This window comes from Dromiciops gliroides, chromosome 3, assembly GCF_019393635.1.
Source record: "Dromiciops gliroides isolate mDroGli1 chromosome 3, mDroGli1.pri, whole genome shotgun sequence".
Classification (NCBI taxonomy): Eukaryota; Metazoa; Chordata; class Mammalia; order Microbiotheria; family Microbiotheriidae; genus Dromiciops; species Dromiciops gliroides.
In genome coordinates, this window is record NC_057863.1 from 50,652,805 (window position 1) to 50,673,693 (window position 20,889).

The window sequence follows — 20,889 nt, forward strand, 5'->3', positions numbered from 1 at the left end:
TTTTTTGGAAGATAAGTCTTTTGGAACTGTCTTATTGGTTTCTTCTTCTGAAAACTGCCTGTTCAAATCATTTGAACAATCAATTGGGGAATGACTCTTTTTTAAATAAATTTTACTTTTTCTTGTTCAGTCATTCAATCATATCTGACTCTTCATGACCCTATATAGGATTTTATTTGTAAAGATACTAAAGTGGTTTGTGATTTCCTTCTTGAGTGGATTAAGGCAAATGAAGGTTAAGTGGCATGCCCAAAGTCACACAGTTGGTGAGTATCTGAGGCGAGATTTGAACTCTGATGAAAGTGATGTTCAAGCACTATCCCCCCTGCTCCCACTGATTTTCCCTTCCACTATGAAACCTCTGTAGGTCTCCTTTTTGTGAGAAAATATGCCTCATTTTATGTCTGTTTTCCCCACTCTCCCAGGGCATCCCTTTTTTTCACCTCTTCATGCTTTTCTTTTCTTTTCTTTTGGGCGGGGGGGGGGGGGGAGGGCCGAAATCATCCCAACATAATTGACTTACACTCATGCCTTATGTCTAGGCAGACTACTTCTAACTGTCATAATAATGATAAAATTCTTAGGAGCTACATGTGTTATCTTCTCATATAGGAATGTAAACATTGAATCCCTTATATTTGCTCTTTCATGTTTATCCTTTGTTTCTCTAGAGCCTTCTGTTTGTTGTGTTTTCTATCAGTTGTGGTCTTTTCATCAGGAATTCTTGGAAGTCCTCTATTTCATTAAATATCTATTTTCTCCTGAAGGATTATGATCAGTTTTGCTGTGTAGGATATTCTTCATTGTAATCCTACCTCATTACCTTCTAGAATATTATATGTCAAGGCCTCCATTCTTTTAATAAAGAGGCTGGTAAATCTTATGTGGTCCTGATTGACTCCATGATAAATAAATTATTTCTTTCTGACTGTTAACAATATTTTCTCCTTGACCTGAGAACTCTGGAATTTGGCTATAATATTCCTGGCTGAGTAAGTTTGAATATATGATTGTCATGAAATACTATTGTGCTATAAGAAATGCCAAGCAGGGTGCTTTCAGAAAAAAAAAAAAACCTGGAAAGATTTACATGAACTGAAATGAACAGGACCATGAGAACATTGTACACAATAACAGCAATATTGTACAATGATCAACTGTGAATGACTTAGCTAATCTCAGCAATATGATAACCTAAGACAGTTCTGAAGGACATGATTTTTTAAAAAAGCAATCCACCTACAGAGAAATAACTGATAGAGTCTGAATGAAGATCAAACCATAAAAAGCAAATAAAAACCTTTACTTTTCTTGAGGTTTTTTTTTGTTTTATTTTATAGCATGAGTAATATGGAAATATGTTTGGCATGTCTGCATATGTATACTGTACAAAATTGCTTGTCTTCTTAATGGGGGAAAGAGGTAGAAAGATTATTTGGAATTCATTTTTAAAAACAATGTTAAAATTGTTTTTTACATGTAACTGGAGGGGGCAGCTAGGTGGCACAGTGGATAAAGCACTGGACTTGGATTCAGGAGGACCTGAGTTCAAATTCAGCCTCAGACACTTTACAGTTAAATAGCTGTGCAGCCCTGGGCAAGTCACTTAACCCTCATTGCCCTGCCAAAAATAAAATAAAAAAAAATACATGTAACTGGAAAATAAACCCAAAATATTGAAAAAATTGAAACAAAAGGAGAAAGAGAAAAAATAATGAGTCATAATGTGAACCCAGTTTCTCTGATTCCATTTTTTTTCATTTTGAAGTGAATGAAACTGGTCCTAGCCAATTTTTCCAAAAAATATGTAAGCTTTATCTGTGGTAATAAGGGTGTGATTAGAAAAGTTAATAAAAATCCATATAACAGGCTCTAAAATATTCCAGTTCATGGCATGATTCCTATACTAAATGTTAGCCTAGAATGAAAAAATAAAATATGGTAGTTCTGAAGGGACCAATTGTATTCATAAACATGGTGTAAGGGATCAAGGCTTGAATTTAGAACAGGGGAAAAAAAGGTTCAAATTTTACCTCAAATATATAATAGCTGTATCAACTTGAGCAAGTCACTTAACATCTCTCTGCTAATTTCTTTATCTATAAAATGATGAGGTTGGATGAGATTATTTTTGAGGGACCCCCTAAGTCAATATCTATGATTTTATGGTTGTTGTTTTTTAATCTTCCTGACAATGTTCCTGGACGGAGTAATGGATCAAAACAATTCATGCTACAATGTGTAGGCTTCTTCTCTGAGAGGAAGTCATGTGGGTATTGTTTGCTTACAGGGAAGGAATAGAGCCATAATTAGCTATTTTGGTGTCTGGTGCATGCACTGCAAAACTCATGAGAGAAAACAAAACAGCATGAAAAAATTCTTCAAATCAACATGCAGTTGTTACAGGAGAGAAGAAAGGACTCAAGGAGAGACGCATTGAAGAAGGCTCCTCATTTCCTGTCCAGCTGCATTCCTTTGGACTCCATCCTGATTACAGGAAGATGATCATATTGCAAGATCATATCAGCCATGATGTTCACACATCATCAGTACTTTTTTAACCCTGGTAACTCTTTTATTAAGGGCAAAGTATAGACTTTCACCCTCTAATTGAAAGGAAGAGCAGAGAACTCCTCTTAAAATTTCAATTTACAAAGGGTATCCAGATTAACCATCTCTTGATTTCCTACCCACTCCATTGGGCATCTTTATCATGCTCTAGTGATTGCCTTTCCTCATTTATTAGCATCCTTCTCAATGAGTTCTTCCCCCATTAAACTGTAAATGTCTTAAGAGCAGAGACTGTCCTATTATATTCATATCCCCAGGGGCTTAGCACAGTGCCTATCATTTAACAGATGATTAGTAAATGTTGATTGACTGACTGATTTACTGACTTGGAAGAGGGAGCAGAGATACCCTGAAACACTTTCAGGGAAGGGAGCAGGGTGGTACTATGTTGGAGCATTTCTGTTTACCTGGGATGTGATCATTAGGGAAGGAAAAGGCATAGCATGTGGTATCTTCCTATTTTACTTATACTTCATAAATAAGTGCTAAAATCAGTTGTTTCTACCTATCAAAGGTGTATAAGATGATAAGCATCGTCCAAATTTTGACAAAGTCCAAGACATCCCACTCTAATTATAGCTATAGGAAGAGAAGGATAGAAGCAAGAAAAGTATCTCTTTGGTAGTTTTTATAAGGTAGCATTAAATCTATAATTATCTTATATACTTTTATTTTTTATTACATTAGGGGAGATATGAGTAGTAAATATCCCTCAGAATATTTGTCTTTTTTTCATCCATTTCCTCAGGCTTGAGTAAGGATTTCCTTAACTGAATTTCCATTTCCATCTTTCAGTTATTTTAATTTATTTTGTGAATTTTTTGCATTTATAATGTATTCAAGGAGTTAGATTTAGATGTAATCTCTCAATCAGTCTTCTTATTAGAAGTATAATTTTATAGTTTTGAAACAAATTTTACTCATTAAATGAAAATTCTAAGGAAAGGACAAGACACACATAAGCCAACATCCCAAGCAGCCTTTTAAGATTTCATATATTATCCCCACAAAGGAGATATATAAAGAGACTTCACTGTTCTTTCTCAGGTCAGTCTTGGTAATATCCTATGTTTCTCTCTCTCTGAAACTAGTGAACATGAACAAGAAAATGCTAAAAGCTGGAAGAGAAAGAGAGGATGCCTTCATAGTCAAGGTACTCTAATAAGTAATAAACCAACTTCTGAATCATCATGTTGACTGTGGTAACCAATAACAAGTAATAAACCTCTTCCCCATGATATATCAGTCATTTTATGAGAAGATAAGTTTGATCATTTCTGCCATCAATTCAAGGTTCATTAACTTGTTCAAAGCCACTAAATAAACAGCTTGAATAAGATGAGGGCAGATGCATAAGATGGATAAAGTAGAAAATTAGATCAGATTATTAACTTCTGGCTATAAATATCAGTTATGTTCCTTCCTGAAATCTGACATATATCACCTTGACTGTTAGCCTACTCATTCTCTGATCTCACTTTATGTTTGGAAAGAATACAGTCTTGAGAATGTTAGCAAAATGATGCGCAGCTCTAAGGGATCTATTTAGAAAATTAGTATAAATAGATTAGTAATATAATTTTTTACCAGATCTATGATTGCATTACTCTAGGAGACTCATAATAAGGCAAGTTCCTCTACCACTCTGAGTTGCAATGAGATTAAATGATTTGTCCAAGGTAATACAGCCAGTATAAATTAGAGGGAGGCCCTTGAACCTGGATTCTCCTGACTTTGAGGGACAGCTAAGTGGTGCAGTGGATAGAGCATTGGCCCTGAATTTGGGAGGACCTGAATTCAAATTTTTCCTCAGGCATTTACTAGCTACGTGATGCTAGGCAAGTCATTTGAACACTATTGCCTTAAACATCTGGGGCCATCTCTAGTCATTCTGACATATATCTTGCCACTTGACCCAGATGGCTCTGGAGGAAAAAATTTGGTTGGTGACATTGCACAGTCATCTCTCACTTAAATCCAATTCATTGCAAGTCATAACATCACCCTGATGTTGTGGTCCTCTTCAAGAATGAAGGACAGACTTCTGGGGGTGGAGCCAAGATGGTGGAGGAAAGACATTAAACACACTGAGCTCCTGACACAATTACCACAAAAATAGCAATACAACAATCCCTGGAGCAGCAAAACCCACAAAAAGACAGACTGAGACTATTTTCCAGCCAAAGACAGATTAGAAGGGGCTGTCCTGGGCTGCAAATAGAGTTCAACCCTGCAATCATGCCAACACAGACCCCAGGCATTCTGTACCAGAGGAACTTACCCCTGAGCCCCTGAATCAGCTGCAGTACCATTATCTTCTGGAATTAAGTTTACAGTCAGGTGAGAGGGCTGAATGGCTGGTTGGGGGTGGGGGGGATATAGGGGTGTCTGTGGAACCTAAGGAGGAATTCAGCTATACCACAGCAGCAGGGAACCAGGAAGAAATCTTGAGCAGTGGGAAGCCCAGGTTGGGAAGGGGTGCAGACTCATCAGAGCTAAGAACCACCACAGCACACAAAGTTCTGCTGGCTGGTTAATTATCAAGTTGGCTTGAGGTCATCTTCAGACCAGAGAACAGGCCAGGAAAGAGAAAAACCTGCCCTCCCTCAAACTAAAACACCTGGGACCTTCTGAAGCTTAGGACAGTATAGCTTGGAAGTAGGGCCCCACTGTAAAAGGGAGTTAAAAGTCAAGTAAAAGACAGCAAGATGAGCAAGCAAAGAAAGTTGAGGATTCTAGAAAGTTTCTTTATTGACAAGGAAGATTGAGGTGTACCTTCAGGCCCCTACATCCAAAGCTTCCAAGTAAAATATGAATTGGTCTCAGGCCATAGAAGGGCTCAAATTGACTTTGAAGAGAAAATAGGAGAGATAGAAGGAAGATTTAGAGAGGTGGGAGGAATGAATGGAATGAGAAATGAGATGATACAAGAGAGTCATGAGAAAAAAGTCAACAGCTTGAAAAGCCAAATGGAAAAGGAGATACAAAACCTCTCAGAAGAAAATAATTGCCTAAGAATTAGGATTGAACAAATAAAAGCTAGTGACTTTATGAGAAACCAAGACACAGTAAAGAAAATCCAAATGAATAAAAAAATAGAGGGCAATATGAAATATCTCCTAGGAAAAACAGCTCACCTGGAAAATAGATCCAGGAGAGAGAATTTGAAAATCATTGGACTACCTGAAAACCATGACCAAAATAAGAATTTAGACAGCATCTTCCTAGAAATTGTCAGGGAAAATTGCCCCGATATTCTAGAAGCAGAAAGTAAAATAGAATTTGAAAGAATCCACCAATCACCTCCAGAAAGAGATCCCAAAAGGAAAACCTCCAGGAATATTATATCTAAATTCCAGAGATCCCAGGTCAAGGAGAAAATTTTGCAAGCAGCTAGAAAAAAAAGGAATTCAAATACTGTGGAGCTACTGTCCAGGAAACACAAGATCTAGCAGCATCTATATGAAAGGACCAGAGGGCTTGGAATATGATATTCCAGATGGCAAAAGAACTGGGACTACAGCCAAGAATCATGTATCCAGCAAAACTTAGTATAATCTTTCAGAGGAAAAAATGGGACTTCAATGAAAAAGTAGACTTTCAGACATTTGTGATGAAAAGACCTGAACTGAATAGAAAATTTGACTCTCAAATACAAGACCCTAGAGAAGTATAAAAAGGTAAACAGGAAAAAGATGTCATGAGGGATATCAAAAGATTAAACTCTTTACATTCCTACATGGGAAGATAATACTTAGAACTCATAAGAACTTTCTTAGTATTAGGGTAGCTGAAAGGAATACACTTAGACAGAGGACACAGGTCTTAAAGGAATATGAAGGAATGATATCTGTAAATAATTTCTGTTTTTTTATCCTTGATTTTTGGTGGGGCAGGCAGGGTGGGATGTCTTATGTCTGGGGCTGAATTTTGACTCAAGGCCTCCTGGGTCTAGGACTGGTGTTTTGTCCACTGTGCCACCTAGATAACTCATGATGACATCGTTAAAATACATTTGAGTGGTAGGAGGAATGTTCGGGGGAAGGGGAAGGTGAGAGGTGAACTGGGGAGAGATAATTCACATGAAGGAAACCAGAAAAAACATTATGGAGGGGAAGGGACGAGGGGGAAGGTGTGGGGGAGTAAGTGAACCTTACTATCATCAGAATTGGCTCAAAGAGGGAATAACATACATACTCAAGTAGATTTAGTAATATATTTTTCTCTATTTTCAGCAATGCAATGATCCAATATAACTCTGAAGGACTTATGAAAAATTGCAATCCACCTACAGAGAAAGAACGGATGGTATCTGAAAACAGATTGAAGCATATTTTTTTGACAGTTCCTTAATCTGAAATATTGTGTTTACCTGTTTTCTCTCACAACCTAGCTAATGTGGAGGTGTTTTCCATGACTACTTATGTATAATTTATATTGAATTGCTTGAGTTCTTAGGGGTGGGGGGTGGGAAGGGAGGGAGGAAGAGAAGTTAGAACACAAAGTTTTAAAAAAAGATGTCAAAATTTGTTTTTACATGTAATTTGGAAAATAAAATTCAATACAGAAAAAATAATTTTAAAAAAAGAAACAGGATTTCTAATGTTAAAAGAATGAACTATTAATGTAAACTCATACAAGCAGTTCCTTTATAAGAAAGTGCCATGGAGTTAATATATAAAGGATACACAAACACAGATGTGTATATACACATATTCATACATACACATATATTTACATTCACACAAATACATGTAATAATTAAGAAATATGTGTAGGGAAGAGTGGGACCTAGCATTTTTTTTTTTTTGCATTAGAGCCAACTATCACAAACAATGCTTGAGGAAAGCAGAACTAGACACAACCTTATATCAGCTCAGGTGGGGAGACCAACATAGATCCTTTATGGGAGAATGCAGGATGTGGCAAAGCTGCTAACATGACTGAAATCAAGGAGGAAGAGGGTGATGCTGAACTAGGGGTGAACATAGCTGGTATGATGACTCCAAGGGGAAAGAAAATATGCTACATGTAGTTTCTTATTTTCACTAATTTTTGTTGCCTACTGTTCTTTTCACTGCCATGTTTCCAAAATGGAAATCTTTTTTTTTAATTGATGATAAAAATTTATATTTGATAAAAAAAAAGAATGAAGGACAAATATCAGCTTTTTCAGCTTTTTAGGGCAACCACATCACACATGTGGTCATATCATATCATATAATTTCACAGTCAGTGTACTAATGTGGCTAATGTGATGGGCTTAGAGTCAGGAATACAGGGTTCAAATTGCACCTCTGTCACTTCTAGCTGTGTATCCCTGGGCAAAAATGCTCTGAACACAGGCTCAGTCCCCTGGGACTTATCTACTAATGAAAGATGGGTAGCAATCTGTAATGGTAGAATTATTTTCCACAATGGGAAATCCCAGATATTGTTGAAATCTCAGATGATTTTAGTAAAACATATGTAAAATAGGGGGTAGCTAGGTGGCTCAGTGGATAGAGCACTAGCCCTGGATTCAGGAGGACCTGAGTTCAAATATGGCCTCAGACACTTAACACTTACTAGCTGTGTGATCCTGGGAAAGTCACTTAGCCCCAATTGCCCTGCAAAAAAACCCCAAAAATATGTAAAATAAAATGGAATTAGATTTAATATTTGGAGTAGATAAAAATATTTCAATTCATCACAGCACTTCAAAATATTTCTCAGTAGAGAAATAGTAAAACCAAAATCTAAGCATGTACCATCACAAATCGTGAATGGTGGATGTTGATGTAGTTTCATGAAAGTGGAAAATTTGGACATAATTTATAAAAAATGTTAACTAAGTATCAGAATTACATGGCATAAACTGATATTGGAGGGATAAAAACTGGATTGATTTTGTTATCATGAAGGAATGTTCTTTTTATGTTTTTAGTAGAACTTAAATTCACAGTCAGCTGAAGAAGATGGATAGATAGATAGATAGATAGATAGATAGATAGATAGATAGATAGATAGACAGACAGACAGACAGGTGATAGATAATTGTTTTAGCCACTCATACATTATGCACAGACCACTAGATTTAGAGTCATGGTTGTAGATGCATCAGTTCATAAAAGTCTTCACAGGTTTCTCTGAAAATGTCCCTTTCATTACTTATAGCACCATAATCTTCCTTTACATTCTTACTTGTTCAGCCACTCTCCAACTGATGAGTAATCCCTTACTTTCTAATTCTTTCTCACCACTAAGATAGCTGTACATATGGATAATTTTTCTCTTTGGACATAGGAAGTAGCCATATCACTGAGTCAAAAGAGACGAACTTTTGGGGTCATAGTTCCAAATTACTTTCCATAATTACTAGATCAGTTCATAGTTCTACCAAGAGTACATTAGGAGCAGCTAGGTGGTGCAGTGGATAGAGCACCGGCCCTGAATTTAGGACGACCTGAGTTCAAATCTGGCCTCAGACACTTGACACTTGCTAGCTGTGTGACCCTGGGCAAGTCACTTAACCCCAATTGCCTCACACACACAAAAAAGAGTACATTAAAGAATCCGTTTTCCCACAAGCCCTACAGCATTTGTTATTTTCTAGGTTTTTTTTTTTAAGCTTTGTCCACCTATGTCAATCTAAAGGGGAAAAAGTAGAACCTCTGAGTTCAATTAATTTTCATTTCTGTATTATTAATGATCTTGAATGTTTTTGCATATGTCTATTGATAGCTTGTGTTTCTTCCTCTGAATAAAGCCTATTCATTTCCTTTGAACATTTACCAACTGTGTAATAGCTCTTGTTCCTATAAATTTGGACCAATTCTCTATACATCTTGAAATGAAATCTTCATCAGAAAAATACTTACTGTAATTCTTTCTCCCCAGTTACTCACTTCTTTTAAATTTTCTCTGCTTTCACTTTATTTTGAAGAAAATTTTTAATTTCCTATTCTCAAAATTGCCAATTTTTAGTTTCTATTGCCTCTTTTTGCTTCTTTTTTTTCCCAACTGACTTAATATGGAAATATGTTTTTCATGATTTCATATGTATAATTTATACCATATTGCTTGCCAACTGTGTTTTTTTTAATTATCGTGCTAAACTACATAAATTAACTGCTATTTATATAGTAATGGCTATTACAACCATTTTGGCAATAAGCATTCATTATTAATTAACATTATATATACCAGTAAAGAATTGGACATGTGCCAGTTAGCACAAGCAGATGAAAAACCCCAGAAGACCCATGCTGTCTCTGAGACAGAACATGTGATCTCCCTGAGAGTTCAGAAGATGTACATAACCTAAACTGTCCTAAGAGGGATGGTGTGCACCAAGTAACAGCATTCTGAGCCAAGGGAGCAGGTCTAGGCAGCCATGAAAGAGGAAGCCTTATGTGGTCAAGGCTTTTATCCTCTTTTGATTGAGGTGGTTGATTATACATTGATCAAAGCTAATTGGTTAGCATCATTCAATTCCATTGGTTGATATTACTTAAGGGTGGTTCAAATTAAAATGAACTCTACTGATTACCTAATGGGAGAAACCCTCACTAGAAGGCAAAGGCAAGTTGATACCTAGGTGTGGTTTAATCCCATCAGCTCAGTGAGCTAGACAAAAGAATGAATCTACATTCCTTTTGGTCCCTTGGATTTGTTCCAAACAAGATTTGCTGGAGTTCCTCAAGAATTGGACTTTCTGGAGTGCAGGGTGGGGGAGTAGGAGGAAGAAGAAATAAACTGATCTCTGAGCACACCCGCCCCCAAGAAATCCATTATTAATAATAATTTTCTCACACTTCTCAATGGGTGGTATAGGGCAAAGAAGTTGTAATAATGACTTTGAGTGTGCCACCCTACAATCTTCCAATCTTGGGGGAGAATGCTGAGGAAGTTGGGAAGATGTCGAGTATTTGAGGAAGAATTAGCAGCATGGTGATGGGATTAAGAGATTAGTTTATCCATCAGTGGGCATCCCTAGAAAATATACTGTGGGATAAATTCATTCCAGAAAATATTTCCATAATTCTGTAACAATTGTAACTAGAACCCAAGAAAGGAGAAAGATATAAGTGCATATAAGTCACAAAAACTATTATAAGGTCTAACAAAAGAGATGAGGAATGAAAATAACCATTTTAATGTAGAAAACTTTTTTTAAAAAGCCTTAAAATAGAAGGTAGAGATCTTAAGAATCATTCCCTGTTAAATTAAAAGGTAACCATTTAAAAATTAATAATTTTCAAAAGAAATAACAAACTATCTGTGATCTGCAGAAAATGTTTGTTTCTTTTACTATATTCATATCCCCAGTGCCTGTTACTTAACAAATGATCAGTAAATGTTGATTGACTGACTGATTTACTGATTGAAATGGAAGAGGGAGCGGAGATACCCTGAAACACTTTCAGCGGAAGGAGCAGGGTGTTACTATGCTGGAGAGTTTCTGCTCACCTGGGATGTGACCATTAGGGAAGGAAAAGGCATAGCATGTGGTAGCTTCCTATTTTACTTATACTTCATAAATAAGTGATAAAATCAGTTGCTTCTAACTATGGAAAGAGTATAAATTCTATAAACATCTTCTAAATTTTGACAAAGTCCAAGACACCCCTCTCTAATTATAGCTCTGGGAAAAGAAAGTTAGAATTTCAAAATCATGAATTATGAGAGAGGGTCAAATAGAACTTCATTTTTTTCACATAGTTGGGGAAACAGTGATGAAGTAGCTACAGAAACATAAGCAAGTTAATACACTGCTAGTGGAGCTGTGAATTGTTTTAACTCATCTTAAAAACCATTTGTCCCAGAAATATGAGCTTTTGGTCCCTAGGGAGGCTACTGGCATCAAGAATAGATAAATGTACAAAAATTACACAAAATACATTATTAATGATACTGAGAAGCTCGAAATTAATTATGGCTCTAACAACTGTGGGATAACTAAACAAATTATAATACCTGAAAGTAATGAAATATTATTGAGTCCTAACAAATGATGGATAAGAAAAATTCAGAAACACAGGAAGTTCTGGAGAGGAAAAAAATAGAGATAAAAGAAAGGAATTGTGTATCATGTTGTTAAAATAAAAGGGCAAAAAGGACACATCCTCCTTTAAATGTTTTGTTTTTGTGAAATCTATTTTGTAAAGCAGAATTATTTGTGTTTGTTATTTTTAAATAATTGATAATAATAAAAACAGAAAACATTGAAGTTCTATTTGTAAAGTTCAATTATTAAGGGTATTTTTTTAATACCGTGCATACTATTTGACCCAGAAATACCACTACTAGTTCTATAAATCAAAGAGATAAAAGAAAAGAGAAAAGAATCTATTTGTACAAATAATGTATAGCGGCTCTTTTTTGTGGTAGCAAAGAATTGGAAATTAAGGGGCGTCCCGTCAACTGGAAAATGGCTGAACAAATTGTGATAAATCATTGTGATGGGATACTGTTGTGCTATAAGAAATGATGAGCAGGATAGTTTGAGAAAAACCTGAGAAGTGTTATGTGAACTTATTTGATGCAAAGTAAAGTGAGTAGAACCAGGAGAACTTTATACATAGTAACAGGAATGTTGTATGACTATCAACTATGAAAAACTAAGCTATTCTATTCAAGACAACAATCCACAACAATTCCAAAGTGCCCATGATGAAAAATACTATACACCTCCTGAGAGAGAAATGATGAGCTCTAAGAGCAGATTGAAGTATCCCTTTTTCACTTTATTTTATTGCCTCTTTTTGGTTCTTTTTTTTTTCAACTTACCATATATGGAAATATGTTTTGCATGACTTTGCATGTATAATTGATACCATATTGGCTTCCTTCTCAATGGTTGGTTTAGGGGAAGGAAGAAGGGAGAGAATTTGGAACTCATTTTTTTTTAAATGAAAGGTTAAAAAAAAGTTTGGATTAATTTTACATGTATCTAATGTGTCTCCACTACAATAAAACATCCCCCTCAAATATTTTAACAAAAGAATATACAAGAATGATTGTGATTGAATTTATAATGCAACCTTATGCTTATACAGTTTTGTTTTTGTTATGACACATGGTAAATTTGTGCTTTACAAATTAGTACTAATACCTTTTTATTGTTTTAAGGTAAATAATATTGTTTAAAGCTATATTTATTTATATAAGTGAAGGAATTATGTATATTTTCCTTTTGGTTTTGATTTATTCATTATCACTTCATGCAGGTTTTTTCATATTTCTTTGTTTTGTATTACTTTCTATTCTTTATGGAGCAGTAATATTCCAATATATCCATGTACCACAGCTTTGAATAACATTTTGTTTAAAGTGCAAACAATGAACAAGTTTTATTTCTGTACCAAATCATATGTCCAATCACATTTCAGAAGCATCCTGTTATGTAAACACATATGCCTTGAATTGGGAATGAATATTGGCTACACTAATGTTTCAAGAATTAAATAGTACACCGAGAAGTAATTACTTTTGTTGAACCAGTGAATTTATTAAACCCAGAAAGACTCAAATGACAGTGAAGTCAATGGATTAGACTGGATAACCTTGGGGAAAGGTTGTCTGTTTCCATGGATACAAAGATTGAATCTGGATGGTACATCAAACACAATGTTCTCTGATTGGCAGAGTATCCTAATGCTGATTTGGAAAGTTTTAGAGCAAGAGAAGATATATTAAAGTCTTCTATCACTTGCCTGCTAAGAAGAGGTACCTAAGTAGAATAACCACAATGAAGCCTTTGAAATGGCAAAGTTAGAGGAGGGCATTTTCTTTTGAATAAGTCCTAACATGGTTCAATCCTATGAGGTTGATCAAGGTACCTCCATTTAGAACTGGAGAGAATTGGAGTCAATGACTCCCTATGCTTGTTCTCATATCATCTACTAAATCTAGTGTTTTTGTCTAAAAGATTGACTCTCTGATCAATTATGCAATTCCATGGTATAGTCATCATTTTTTCTTTCTTGTGGCAGGAATTGTAAGTTAATAATAGTCCCTTCTCTAATTTTATATCCTGATGCATCATGCAACTTTTTGAGGACTAGATCTGTTATTTCAATAATATAAAGAACTTGCAATGAGGTTATTATTTTTAGTATTGCAGATAGCACCTGCTCTGCAACTTATTGTCTTAGTTCCCTGAATCACTGATAGGTTAAATGATTTGACTAGTTGGAATATGTGTTAGAGATGGGCCTTGATTTGAGGCCTTCATGTCTCTAAGATCAACTCTTTACAATTATACATTCTGCATTATCATAAGAAATATTACTATGTAAGTATAAATAATGTATAAGTGGGGCAGCTAGGTGGTGCAGTGGATAAAGCACCAGCCCTGGATTCAGGAGTACTTGAGTTCAAATCCGGCCTCAGACACTTGACACTTACTAGCTGTGTGACCCTGGGCAAGTCACTTAACCCTCATTGACCCACCAAAAAAAAACCCCCAAAACAGAAAGAATAATGTATAAGTAATGTAGTGACTCTACCAATGCATTGTCTTAGTCCTTGTTGTCTTACTGATAAGGCGTTTTCTGAATATTCATGACCTGTCTCAATATAAGGTATAAAAGTTATCATATGCCCCAGTAACTTAAAAAAATTGTTATGATACTGATTAAATATTAATCCATTAAACTTTCATGAATCATTTACTGCATGCCAAGTATTATGCTAGGTACTGGGGGAACAGACAAAAATGAAATAAGCCCTATCCTCTAGAGCATATATATATATATATATATATATATATATATATATATATATATATATTTGGTGGAAATCACAAGTAAACATAAATGGAAAATGTATAGAAAGTTATTTATTGGAGTGGGGGGGGGGATGAAACACTACCATTTTAGAGGAGCAAGAAAGACCTTGCATAATTGGTGGTACATCTTCAAAAACAAGTAGAAAAATTATTGCTGAGAACTGGTCAGAAGAATGTGCATTCTAGGCATGGGAAACAGCTTGTTGAGTGGCAAGGAGACAGTGGATAAAATGGAAGCTATTGAGAACATACTGGATCGGAGAGTAGTAGTAGTAGTAGGCCTCCATCAGTCTTGGACAATCATGGATCAGCGCCTTGAAGAGCCATCTAATAATTATAGAAAGGCAAGCTAGAGCCAGTTTACGAAGGATTTCAAAAGTCAGACAAAAGGTTTTGAATTTCATCCTAAAGGCAATAGGAAGGATGTCTCTTTAGGGTGAGAAATTCCCTTAAGGAAACAAAACAAAAAAAAATGGTTTAAAGGAAACAACAAGATAAGATATGAATCCTTTCCTTGTCTTAAGTTTTTCCATTGGCTTTTTCAGGTTGATGAATTGATTGATTGATTAAGCCAAATTCTCATTTCCCAGAATAAATTCAAGGGTAGGGCCTAATGAGCTTAATTATGATATTCCATGGAAGTGTTAACCTGGAAATTAAGGAAACAATCAATATAGGAAAAATAATGTCTTTAATTGGGTCAGAGGAACTATGGCTTGTGGTTTTGCAAAGCTTGGAAGCTAGTAACACCCGAAGATAGGAACTGAGGACAGAGATTTTTATGAGGTAACAGAACAGAGGGAGCTATGAAACTGTCCTTGGGAAAAGTAAGTTTCTCACAGACTCACAGACAGAAACTATTTAATGTAAATGAACCTTTTTACATAATAACCTAAAGTCCAGGGAGTAAGCTTGGGAATCTTTGGGAGGGAATAATTTTGTTTGGGGGAGATCCATAAACAATCAAGAATCTGGAAATGACAAAGATTGGTCAGCCCCCAGCAATCATTTGTCTGGGAAAAGGGGACTGGGTGGGGAATCAGTTCTCTGTAAATTTTGTAGTTCTCAGAAGAAATCTTGAATGAGGACAATTATTTTCTCCATTTCAAAGAAAAAGAAACCAAGGTTGAAGGAGGTTCAGTAACTTACCCAGGGACACACAGCTAGTAAATGTTTGATACAGGATTTGTACTTAGGCCTTCCTGACTCCAGGTCCAGAATTCTATCTACTTTACCACTTACTTGTCTCACAATACATACAACTATCATACATATGTATACATAGAGTCAGGAATATTAGCATACCATTAAGCTTCATACATGGCCAAATTAGAATCTACCCATTGGATTAAGAAAGCTGTGATACTGCTAATATGTATATATCATTAGAGGTAAATGGTTTGTTCATGGAGGACTAGTATCCATTGTGAGGGCTGCCTGGGTGCTTTTCAGGGTTGTTCTTCTACCTTTGGTGCCCCCCTGTCACCTAACTCTCACCTGTGGTTCCAAAAAGCTTTCCCAAATCCTGGTAAAACCATCTCAGTAGGGAGACTAAAGCAAGATGAGGGTAACCAATATTCCTCAAACCAGTTGGTGAGTTAGAGGGATGTCTATTTTAGGTGTGAGAAAATGGATAGTTGTCTCCTCTCAATGTGGATATAACAGTCAGTCATACTCCTCCTGACCTGCTTGTAGGACAAAGGTCTCAGATCCCCTCCTCCCCCTCAGGCTAGCAAGGTCACATGGTTCAAGGAGCCCTGGTCTCACTAAGGTCCACTCCAGAGTTGTGTCCGTATAAGGAAGTATAAGGTCCACTCCTGAGTTATGCCCATACAAGGAAGAGGGGTGGGAATACTGCATTCTGATTAGCTAGTTTTTGTGTATAGATTGTAACCCTTGAGTAATCGGCCAGTGATGAAAAAGGGGAGGGTCCATTTTCGTTAGGGACTAGGGTATAAAACAGGGCCTTTGAGCCCCCTTTCTAGGCACCCACTAGCTACACACTAGGGTACCTCCTTCTCATGAGAAGAAAATAAAGAGCCTTTGCCACATCCCTGTTGAGCTCCTGAGAATTATTGAGAAGAGGATGGTTTTTTCCCTCACATTATGCATGTGAAAACTTCTTCTGGTGGAATAGGTTTATTCCAATGGCCATGAAGGTGGCTAAAGTAGATTCTGAGGGGTGCATAGAGCTAGGACTGACATAGAAGACACCAATACATCCATTGTATTCTGGGCAATCACCAGTCATCTTGACTTTTGCTACTATACTTCACTGACTGTGGGAGAAAGTGAGGCTGATGATGACTTTGTGCAACTCTGATTCACTTAAATCCAATTCACGAGTCAAGACATCAAACCATGATGACATTGTTCCTCTTTGAAAATGATGGATGAACAACAATGTATCAGTTAGTTGGTTCCTCAGGAAACAAACATTTAACAAGCACTTGCATTATGCTAAATACCGGGGATACAAAGAAGGGGAAAGTAGCATCTCTCCTCTCTAGGAGTTCACAGTCTAAGAGGAGACAACATGAGAACAATTATGTTTGAACTTGTGTGTGTGCGTGCGTGTGTGTGTGTGTGTGTGTGTGTGTGTGTGTGTGTGTGTGTGTGTACAGAATAAATTGTAGATAATCAATAGAGAGAAGACACTAGCATTAAAGAGGATCAGGAAAGCTTTCATGTAGAAGGTAGGATTGTAACTGGTACAGGGATAAAGAGAGGGAATTCAGGAGGCAGAGATGAGAAAGGAAAGAGTTCCAAGAATGGGGGATAATCAGGGGAAATCCACAGTTAAAAATGAGGTATCTTATTTTTAAGAATAAACCAACCTAAATATTTTTCCATGTTGTATTCAAATTATTAAATCCCCTCATAAGGGAGTTTCCTATGTCAGTGAAATCCCAGATCTAGACCTTTCCCCTACATTATCTTTTTATTTTTTTTTTTTGGTGAGGCAATTGGGGTTAAGTGACTTGCCCAGGGTCATACAGCTAGTAAGTGTTGTGTCTGAGGCCGGATTTGAACTCAGGTCCTCCTGACTCCAGGGCCGGTGCTCTATCCACTGTGCCACCTAGCTGCCCCTCCCCTACATTATCTTATTCTATGAATGAGTTGCTCCTCACAAATGACAAAAGCAATGTCTCAGTTTTAGTAATCAGTTTTCAGAGTTCATTAATTTCTTTGTAGACATCAAATCAGGAGCCAACACTGGAAGATGAACTACCCAACTTGGACTTAGTTTTTGTCTTCATGAATAACTATTGACTTCTTCATTAGGCAACAAAATAAATATAAAAAGAAGAGAAGGAAAAGAGGAATTCTATTGCCTTCAATCTGACAAAAAATATTGTGGAAGGTATTATCCTAACCCCCAGAGATACAAATACAAAACTGAACAGTCCCTTAACTTATAGAACTTACATTCTAATGGGCAGACTATAGATGTTTATATATAATTAAATATAACATATGAGTATCAATAACTAGAAGAAATTTCAATAGATAATTTCTTTAACAACTGTCAGATCAGGAAAGGATTCAAATAACAGGTAATGCCTGAGGTGTGGCATTATAAAAAATTAAAAATCCCAAGAGATAGAGAAGAATGACTGCATTCTAAGTAAATGAGACCAGCACTGTGAAGGCACACAGGTGGGAGATGGAATGTTGTGCATCATGGGAAAAACCAAGTCAGACAGTTTGACTAAACAGAGAGTGTGTGAGAATGGGAAAGATGAAGTAGGGTAGGATAGGAGGGGGAAGTTAGATGAAGAAAAAAGAGGAGTGCTAGAAAAAAGAAAAGGAGGAAAGGCAGAAATAAAAAAGGAGGGAAGAGAAAAGACCCAGGAGAGGAAGGAGGGAGAAAGAAGACCCAGTAAAATAGGGGTTCAGAGAATTGTTTTCTGCAATTAAATTCAATGCAATAAACATGCATTAAGCACCTACTGTGTTGAGCTCTGGGGATATAAATAAGAAAAAGAAAAACAGTCTGCTCCCTCAAGGAGTTTATAATCTCCTTATAATATATATATATATATGTATATGTATATGTATATATATATATATATATATATATATATATGTGTGTGTGTGGGAAAGAGAATACACAAAAAGAATTTGTAAAGGGGGGAGGGCAGAGATACCTTGTTACATGGAGTTAAATCTAATCAGAGCTGCAAGTGGAGATTGAGTTTTCCTCATTCCCACCAAGATGATTCATATTTTACATCCTCCATGCTCATCCTAAACCAAATGTCACAAATCTCCTTAGCTCCAAGTTATGTATTTTCATGATAAAAAACATTCAATTCTACTCAGTTCAATTTGGTAAGCATTCCCCAGGCACCCATAGTATTCAGAGCACTGGGCTAGCCCCACTCACTCAGAAAGAATCAAAACCCAGGTGAGATAACCATCAGCCAACAGAGCAAGCACTTAACCATTCAGACAAACAGGTGGATTGTAAATTAAAGTGAAAACCACTGAGTTATCCAAGGCTGCTAGACTGAACCTGGTAACAGTCACCACTCCCAACACAAGATTTTAGGGAAGGCTGGCATGATCATTCACCTCTTTTGCAGCCAAAACTTCATGGCCCTCAGGGACTGTGCCGGGAGCTGCCTGGCTAATGCAGCAATCTGAACTGTGTGTGATATGGCCGCTGCGAGGGAGGGAGGCAGCTTCATGCAGAGAGCCACTGTAATCTACTGTACTGAGCTGCAGTGAGCCAGCTAGGGGCTGGCTGCCGCATTTCAGTGAGACCGGCAGACCCTGGCAGATGTCTGGAGGACAGTGACAACAGTTCCCCCACAGGCAAGCAAGGCACACCAAGGGCCAAAGTACAAGGTGAGATGGGTTTCAGCTGGTAGTAGGAGGTTTAAGCAACATTCCAGCCAGGAAAGCTTATCATTAGTTGGGGGAAATAAGGAGCTCTGGGGGTCTTGGGATTTTTTTTTTTTTGCTTGGTTCCTCTTCTCCCTCTCAGTCTGCTTGTTAGTTATAGCACAAAGAACAGAATGTGGAAAGTGTAGCACCATGAAAGAGATGGAGAGACAACTGAGTTTTCTTCCTGAGAGGGAGCAGGTGTGATGAGGGGGAAGTTGTTATGGAATAAGAGGACTTGGCTTCTATTCCTGGTTCTACTGCTCCCTGACAATGGGACCATGGACAAGTCATTTGATCCCTTTGGGACTCAGTTTCTTCATCTGTAGAAGAAAGGACTTGGAATAGTAGGCCTTTAAGGTGCCTTCCAGTCTAAATCTATGTTTTTATTCTTCTCACTGACTTTTAATTCAGGATTTCATAGGCTACACACACATCCGTCACATAATGTTATGTCTAAAGGGGAATTTAGTGGCCATCTAATCTAACTCCTTCGGTATAAAGATGAGGAAACTGAGACCCATGGAAGTGAAATACTTGCCCATGGTTATACACCTGGCAGAAAGCAGAGCTATATGTAAAAGGCTGACTCCTGGTCCAAGGGTTCTGTTCCTTACTACCATATGCTTTCATCATTGACTTCTGGGGTGATGGTTTTGTTTGTTTTTAATTCCCTGAAAAATGTCCATTAGCCTGCAAATCTCAGATTTTCTCCCTCTTTTCTAGGCTCTTTGGAGGAAAACATTGTTAGGAACTCTGACAGTTATGCATTATGTGGATAAAATCCAGCAAATGTCAGATGAGTGAAATACAATAAGTAGAGATTACTTCAAAGCTCCTGATTCAACTTATCTTATTCCCCTTGAGGGAAATTTGCAAGTCTGAAATTGAAAGAGAATATCTACAAACAGACCTTGGAACTTTGCCTTTGCCTTGGGTCCAACTGACCTGGAGTCTGGGAGGTGTCATTTGCCCAGTGGGTCCTCTCTGTGGGAAGTGCTCTCTAGGTCTAGGGGTCCTTTCTGTGGGCTTTAGGTAGAAGGGGACCCCTCCAAATATCTTTGTTCCAGAACCCTCTCTTTCTCCCAGTTTTACCCTGGTGCTGTCCTGTATCCAGGCTTAATTTATCTTCCTTAAATCATTTTTTTTAATGTAGTGTCAAGGAGTAGACAATAAGCAATGTATCTGAATGCAGAAAGGTGATTCAAGTTTTTACCTTTTTTTTTTTTTAAAGCACTCTCTGTATTAACTTTCAAGCATCTAGCAATGGGGGAAGACAAAGGGAAGAATTTTGTCATTACACTGATACAGAAAAATGTATAGAAGTAGAATGGCCTATGTAAAGTCTGAAGGGGAAAAAGTTGTTACTTACTGAGAGACTGATTAAAAACAGGTTTCCTGAAGAAGGCATCATTGGACTTGAACTTTAAAGGATGATCATAATTTTGATAGGCAGAACTTTATATGGGAGGAGGGGGTCAAGGGTAGTGGTATAAATGATACATTGCTGATAAAGAAACCAAAAATCCAAGCTGTTATTGGACAACAAATCTTCAGAGCCTAGCACAGAGCAAACAAAAAGTGAGAGTCCCTTCTCTCAAGGAGTTTAAGCATGTACTCTATATTTAAAATTATGTACCTACATATACATGTAT

At 36.9% G+C, this 20,889-nt stretch overlaps 1 protein-coding gene across 1 annotated transcript in view; it reads left to right on the forward strand.

The window, feature by feature from the left end:
* Positions 1–19,086: 19,086 nt before the first annotated feature.
* Positions 19,087–20,889, forward strand: part of PLSCR5 (phospholipid scramblase family member 5) — a 53,193-nt gene continuing 51,390 nt past the window's right edge. Inside the window, exon 1 of the mRNA XM_043997288.1 lies at positions 19,087–19,198. The gene's annotated coding sequence lies outside the window, so the exon portion shown is untranslated. The remainder of the gene's footprint in view (positions 19,199–20,889) is intronic.